The sequence below is a fragment of the Oncorhynchus nerka genome, linkage group LG13, assembly GCF_034236695.1.
Source record: "Oncorhynchus nerka isolate Pitt River linkage group LG13, Oner_Uvic_2.0, whole genome shotgun sequence".
NCBI classification, from domain to species: Eukaryota; Metazoa; Chordata; class Actinopteri; order Salmoniformes; family Salmonidae; genus Oncorhynchus; species Oncorhynchus nerka.
Genome location: NC_088408.1, coordinates 78005628 through 78014111, shown reverse-complemented (window position 1 = coordinate 78014111; position 8484 = coordinate 78005628). Strand labels below are relative to the sequence as shown.

General features: G+C 43.6%; 1 pseudogene; it reads left to right on the top strand.

Annotated features, from left to right (window-relative positions):
- LOC115140687 (piwi-like protein 2) overlaps window positions 1–8484 on the top strand; it is a 31355-nt pseudogene continuing 22871 nt past the window's right edge.

Genomic DNA, 8484 nt, shown 5'->3' with positions numbered 1-8484 from the left:
ATGGCTTGCCTGCAGCAGCAGGAGGGAGGACTTCTGTCAGATAAGCCAGCAACAGGAAGAGCCAGGAGTTTCATCAACCCTGGTGATACACTGCTAATGCAGTATGGGAGAGGAGTGCCCTTCCCAGCGAGCGAGCCCTCCATTGGCTTTGCCAAGGGGATACTCATGCCCACATCAGAAGATGGTGGGCTTGGCCGCACAAGAGGACTGCTTCTTTCGTCAGCTGAGTCGGTGGTAGGGGTGGCAAGAAGGGTTTGGAGCCTCACTGATCAAGGTCCTCCAGGTCAGCCTATCACACAAGTCTGGCCTGAAGTAGAAGTAGTAATCAAGCAGGTTTGTGTTGTGTTACTTAGGGTTTGTAAAGTCTTTCTCCTAACTCCAACTCAGACTAGAGTTCAAGGTGGTTTGCGCTTATGGGACTATTCAGTTAGTTCCATTTCACTCATTGCAAGCTCAATCAAGGACAGATTACATACTTACATTTTGCAGACGCTCTTATCCAGAGCGACTTACAGGAGCAATTAGGGTTAAGTGCTTTGCTCAAGGGCACACCAACATAATTTTCACCTAGTCCGTTCGGTGATTCGAACCAGTGACCTTTTCGGTTACTGGCCCAACGCTCTAGGATGCTCCCGCCCGCTCAAAATTGTTCAAATACCATTTGAGCCCAGGTGTGGCTCTCGCATAGCTCTTGTAACGATATTGTAATTGGCAGGTGGACATGCCCATCCAAGACCAGGGGTCGTCTCTGGTGTCCATGTTCAGAGGCATTGGAATCGAATCCTCAAAGACCTCCTGGGGTAAGGGAGCTCTGCCAGTGGGTGAGTTATAATAACTTTATGAAAGACTAGGTTTATGTCCCAAATGGCACCCCATTCCCAATGTAGTACACTACTTCTTTTCAGGGCCCAAAGGTAGTGCCCTACATAGCTAATAGGGTGCCATTTGGGACACTTGGCTAGAGATGAAGGCACACTGGATCAAACTAACTGGGAAGATCATGTTTTCCACTGAGTTTGAGTTCAAATTAGTGCTGAATGATTAACCAAAATGTTGGCTAATTTTTGTTTTTTAAACAACTAATTGACCTACATCGGTTCAATTATTAGAATTCCATTTCATTCAGTTTTTTTCTGTGGAGTGCAATGTGCGCAATTTCAGAGCCAGCCTGAACTGTGCGATGTAGTAGGGAGTTGTAGTTTCCAACAGACCAATATACTACATAATTAACTCATTGTATGCACCAAATTAACTACAATGACCATAATCCATTGCACATTTACTTGTCCGGTCTGTGTTTCTTTAACACCTGCTACAGAAGAGACAAGAATGCATGATTGTGAGGGGGAATAGAGCAGCTGTTGCTTCTCTACCTGAAAATACACGATCAAAGGGATTGATAATTGGTATTCTGCAGTCAAAGAAGTATGCCTTATTTACTTTGAAGAAATACAAAATAGTTACAGCATAGGCAGCAGCTCTATTGAGATGACTTGGAATTAAATAATAGTCATCAAATAAAACCAATGTAATATACACAACTGAAATATTTTTGTAAAGTTTTTGTGAATAAATTATGGTTAGTAAGTGATAAGCAGTAATGGGCAGTCATTACCATCATGGGGATTTGTTCATGATTTTATTCTGTGTTTGAGCATCAACACAAATAATGAAAACCAAAATTGAAAACTTTAATTTTTTTAATAATCAAAACCGAACCGACCTCCAAAATCCATTAATATTAGAAATCTATCAAATATTGATGCACTAAAGTTAAGCCATCTTCTGTACGCAATAAGTAGAAGTACTGAAGACTCCTGTAAAAATTGAACATAGTCCAATTGTAATTAGAGCTTTAAAAGATTTAGGAAACTGGTATGCTTGGTTGATTTCCTTATGCACCAAATGAGGCCCCAGGAATTAGGAGAGGTATGAATCCACTGAATCCCCTAGTGTTTTTCTCTGGTGTTCTTTTTGGCACAGAAAGGGGTGCTGTCGGAGATTTTGGAGCAGAGCTCAAACTACAGACAACCCCTACTGGTGCAGTAACAGTTGCTGGCCTGGGGAGAGACGGGTTCCCTGAGGAAATGATAGGCTGAGGCAGCAGGCAGGAAGGAGAATGACATGGTAAACTCAAACCCTTCTATTTAGCCTGGGGAAAAAGGTATTTTGGGGCCTGGCAGTAATGCTTCTAGAATTCATAATTCATGCTGTGCATATACAGGAATCCCACTCACATATCCTTATCATAACATGCCCATCTCCTTATTAATTCATTATCCATTGTCTATGTGAAGTTAAATCAGACTTCCCACTCTTCCGTGTGTATGTGACTTAGGGCTGCAAGATACAGTCCCTTCGGAAAGTATTCAGACCCCTTGACTTTTTCCACATTTTGTTACGTTACAGCCTTATTCTAAAATTAATTAAATCATTTTTTCCCCTTCATCAATCTATAGACAATACCCCATAATGTCAAAGCAAAAACTGTTTTTATATGTTTTTTGCAAAAAAAAGTGAAATCACATATACATAAGTATTCAGACCCTTTACGCAGTACTTTGTTGAATCAAATCAAATCAAATGTATTTATATAGCCCTTCGTACATCAGCTGATATCTCAAAGTGCTGTACAGAAACCCAGCCTAAAAAGGCTATGAGGGGTGGCCAGTCCTCTTCTGGCTGTGCCAGGTGGAGATTATAACAGAACATGGCCAAGATGTTCAAATGTTCATAAATGACCAGCATGGTCAAATAATAATAATCACAGGCAGAACAGTTGAAACTGGAGGTGGACTGGGGACAGCAAGGAGTCATCATGTCAGGTAGTCCTGAAGCATGGTCCTAGGGCTCAGGTCCTCCGAGAGAGAGAAAGAAAGAGAGAAGTAGAGAGAGCATACTTAAATTCACACAGGACACCGGATAGGACAGGAGAAGTACTCCAGATATAACAAACTGACCCTAGCCCCCCGACACATAATGTAAATAGTGTATACTGAGTTTATTATACAGTATGTTAGTATGGGTATTCAAACCGCTATGGTCTGAAAACTTTCCGAATGCACTGTAAATAATGTATCAGATAACGGATATGGTCGAAAGAGTATGTGGCCTTTTCTGTAGCCTACAGACTAGAGAGAAAATGTATTGACAATGTAATAAGAAAGACACTTTTTACATCATGCACGTTTCTTTAGCCTATCCTAAATGGCAACCAATCAAATAAAAAAATGTTAACAAACAACTAGGGCTGACCCCAAGTCAAACAATTATATAGGCTGTTTGTCGACAGATTTCTTAAACAACTTTTAGGGCTGCAATCCCGTTAACAGGATCGAAATGACAAAAGCCAGTGAAAGTGCAGGGCGCCAAATTCAAAACAACAGAAATCTCATATTTAAAATTCCTCAAACATACATGTATTTTATACCGTTTTAAAGGTAATCTTGTTAATCCCACCACAGTGTCAAATTTCAAATAGGCTTCACAGCAAAGGCATCACAACCGATAATATTAGGTCACCACCAACTCACAGAAAAACACAGCCATTTTTCCAGCCAAAGAGAGGAGTCACAAAAAGCACAAATAGAGAAAATTAATCACTAACCTTTGATCTTCATCAGATGACACTCATAGGACTCATAGGACATGTTACACAATACATGTATGTTTTGTTTGATAAAGTTCATATTTATATTAAAAAAATCTCAGTATACATTGGCGCGTTACGTTCACAAATTCCAAAAACATCCGGTGATATTGCAGAGAGCCACAACATTTTACAGAAATACTCATTATAATTGTCGATGAAAATACAATTGTTAGACATGGAAATATAGATATACCTCTCCTTAATGCAACCGCTGGGTCAGATTTTTAAAAAACAATGGAAAAAGTAAACCATGCAATGATCTGAGAACGGCGCTCAGAATTTAAAAATAAATTATCCGCCATGTTGAAGTCAACAGAAATCTGAAATAACATTATAAATATTCACTTACCTTTGATCTTCATCAGAATGCACTCCCAGGAATCCTAGTTCCACAATAAATGTTTGATTTGTTCGATAATGTCCATTATTTATGTCCAAGTAGCTACTTTTGTTAGGGCGTTTAGTACACAAATCCAAACGCTCGTGCAGGTCCAGCCGAGCGTCGGACGAAAACTTCAAAAAGTTATATTACAGGTCGTAGAAACATTTCAAACTAAGTATAGAATCAATCTTTATGATGTTTTTATCATAAATCTTCAATAACGTTCCAACCAGAGAATTCCATTGTCTGTAGAAAAGCCATGGAACGCAGGTCGCTATCATGTGAAATGCAAAGACCAGGACTTGGCTCTCTGCCAGACCACTGACTCAAAGAGCTCTCATACGGCCCAACATCAAATCAAATCAAATCAAATTTATTTATATAGCCCTTCGTACATCAGCTGATATCTCAAAGTGCTGTACAGAAACCCAGCCTAAAACCCCAAACAGCAAACAATGCAGGTGTAAAAGCACGGTGGCTAGGAAAAACTCCCTAGAAAGGCCAAAACCTAGGAAGAAACCTAGAGAGGAACCAGGCTATGTGGGGTGGCCAGTCCTCTTCTGGCTGTGCCGGGTAGAGATTATAACAGAACATGACCAAGATGTTCAAATGTTCATAAATGACCAGCATGGTCGAATAATAATAAGGCAGAACAGTTGAAACTGGAGCAGCAGCACAGTCAGCACAGTCAGGTGGTGTAGAAGGTGGACATCACAGTAGAAGCCTCATTCAAGTTTCTAAAGATGGTTGACATCTAGTAGAAGCCTTAGGAAGTGCAACATAACCAATATCCCACTGTGTATTCAATAGCGGCTGGGTTGAAAATCGACCAACCTCAGATTTCCCACTTCCTGTTTGGATTTCTTAGGTTTTTGCCTGCCATATGAGTTCTGTTATACTCACAGACATCATTCAAACAGTTTTAGAAACTTCAGAGTGTTTTCTATCCAATACTAATGATGATATGCATATATTTGCAACTGGGACTGAGGAGCAGACTGTTTACTCTGGGCACCTTTTATCCAAGCTACTCAATACTGCTCCTGCAGCCATAAGAAGTTACGTCGGGCAGTAGCAAAACATTTAAATAATAATATGGCATACAAGACACCATCCACTGTTATAGACCCATCCACTGTTGTAGACACATCCACTGTCTATAACAGTTGATGGAGGCGCCGACAGAGATGGCCGCCTCGCTTCGCGTTCCTAGGAAACTATGCAGTTTTTTGTTTTTTTACGTGTTATTTCTTACATTAGTACCCCAGGTCATCTTAGGTTTCATTACATACAGTCGAGAAGAACTACTGAATATAAGATCAGCGTCAACTCACCATCAGTACGACCAAGAATATGTTTTTCGCGACGCGGATCCTGTGTTCTGCCTTTCATACAGGACAACGGAATGAATCCCATGCAGCGACCCAAAAAAACGACTCCGAAAAAGAGGGAAACGAGGCGGTCTTCTGGTCAGACTCCGGAGACGGGCACACCGTGCACCACTCCCTAGCATTCTTCTTGCCAATGTCCAGTCTCTTGACAACAAGGTTGATGAAATCCGAGCAAGGGTAGCATTCCAGAGGGACATCAGAGACTGTAACGTTCTTTGCTTCACGGAAACATGGCTCACTGGAGAGACGCTATCCGAGGCGGTGCAGCCAACAGGTTTCTCCACGCATCGCGCCGACAGAAACAAACATCTTTCGGGTAAGAAGAGGGGCGGGGGCGTATGCCTTATGGCTAACGAGACATGGTGTGATGAAAGAAACATACAGGAACTCAAATCCTTCTGTTCACCTGATTTAGAATTCCTCACAATCAAATGTCGACCACATTATCTACCAAGAGAATTCTCTTCGATTATAATCACAGCCGTATATATCCCCCCCCAAACAGACACATCGATGGCTCTGAACGAACTTTATTTAACTCTGGGGATTTTAACAAGGCTAATCTGAAAACAAGACTCCCTAAATTTTATCAGCATATCGATTGCGCAACCAGGGGTGGAAAAACCTTGGATCATTGTTACTCTAACTTCCGCGACGCATATAAGGCCCTGCCCCGCCCCCCTTTCGGAAAAGCTGACCACGACTCCATTTTGTTGATCCCTGCCTACAGACAGAAACTAAAACAAGAGGCTCCCACGCGGAGGTCTGTCCAACGCTGGTCCGACCAATCTGATTCCACACTCCAAGACTGCTTCCATCACGTGGACTGGGATATGTTTCGTATTGCGTCAGATAACAATATTGACGAATACGCTGATTCGGTGTGCGAGTTCATTAGAACGTGCGTTGAAGATGTCGTTCCCATAGCAACGATTAAAACATTCCCTAACCAGAAACCGTGGATTGATGGCAGCATTCGCGTGAAACTGAAAGTGCGAACCACTGCTTTTAATCAGGGCAAGGTGTCTGGTAACATGACCGAATACAAACAGTGCAGCTATTCCCTCCGCAAGGCTATCAAACAAGCTAAGCGTCAGTACAGAGACAAAGTAGAATCTTAATTCAACGGCTCAGACACAAGAGGCATGTGGCAGGGTCTACAGTCAATCACGGACTACAAGAAGAAATCCAGCCCAGTCACGGACCAGGATGTCTTGCTCCCAGGCAGACTAAATAACTTTTTTGCCCGCTTTGAGGACAATACAATGCCACTGACACGGCCTGCAACGAAAACATGCGGTCTCTCCTTCACTGCAACCGAGGTGAGTAAGACATTTAAACGTGTTAACCCTCGCAAGGCTGCAGGCCCAGACGGCATCCAGAGCCGCGCCCTCAGAGCATGCGCAGACCAGCTGGCCGGTGTGTTTACGGACATATTCAATCAATCCCTATACCAGTCTGCTGTTCCCACCTGCTTCAAGAGGGCCACCATTGTTCCTGTTCCCAAGAAAGCTAAGGTAACTGAGCTAAACGACTACCGCCCCGTAGCACTCACTTCCGTCATCATGAAGTGCTTTGAGAGACTAGTCAAGGACCATATCACCTCCACCCTACCTGACACCCTAGACCCACTCTAATTTGCTTACCGCCCAAATAGGTCCACAGACGATGCAATCTCAACCACACTGCACACTGCCCTAACCCATCTGGACAAGAGGAATACCTATGTGAGAATGCTGTTCATCGACTACAGCTCGGCATTCAACACCATAGTACCCTCCAAGCTCGTCATCAAGCTCGAGACCCTGGGTCTCGACCCGCCCTGTGCAACTGGGTACTGGACTTCCTGACGGGCCGCCCCCAGGTGGTGAGGGTAGGCAACAACATCTCCTCCCCGCTGATCCTCAACACTGGGGCCCCACAAGGGTGCGTTCTGAGCCCTCTCCTGTACTCCCTGTTCACCCACGACTGCGTGGCCAGGCACGCCTCCAACTCAATCATCAAGTTTGCGGACGACACAACAGTGGTAGGCTTGATTACCAACAACGACGAGACGGCCTACAGGGAGGAGGTGAGGGCCCTCGGAGTGTGGTGTCAGGAAAATAACCTCACACTCAACGTCAACAAAAACTAAGGAGATGATTGTGGACTTCAGGAAACAGCAGAGGGAACACCCCCCTATCCACATCGATGGAACAGTAGTGGAGAGGGTAGCAAGTTTTAAGTTCCTCGGCATACACATCACAGACAAACTGAATTGGTCCACTCACACAGACAGCATCGCGAAGAAGGCGCAGCAGCGCCTCTTCAACCTCAGGAGGCTGAAGAAATTAGGCTTGTCACCAAAAGCACTCACAAACTTCTACAGATGCACAATCGAGAGCATCCTGGTGGGCTGTATCACCGCCTGGTACGGCAACTGCGCCGCCCGCAACCGTAAGGCTCTCCAGAGGGTAGTGAGGTCTGCACAACGCATCACCGGGGGCAAACTACCTGCCCTCCAGGACACCTACACCACCCGATGTTACAGGAAGGCCATAAAGATCATCAAGGACATCAACCACCCAAGCCACTGCCTGTTCACCCCGCTATCATCCAGAAGGTGAGGTCAATACAGGTGCATCAAAGCTGGGACCGAGAGACTGAAAAACAGCTTCTATCTCAAGGCCATCAGACTGTGAAACTGCCACCACTAACATTGAGTGGCTGCTGCCAACACACTGACACTGACACTGACTCAACTCCAGCCACTTTAATAATGGGAATTGATGGGAAATGATGTAAATATATCACTAGCCACTTTAAACAATGCTACCTTATATAATGTTACTTACCCTACATTATTCATCTCATATGCATACGTATATACTGTACTCTATATCATCGACTGCATCCTTATGTAATACATGTATCACTAGCCACTTTAACTATGCCACTTTGTTTACATACTCATCTCATATGTATATACTGTACTCGATACCATCTACTGTATCTTGCCTATGCTGCTCTGTACCATCACTCATTCATATATCCTTATGTACATATTCTTTATCCCCTTA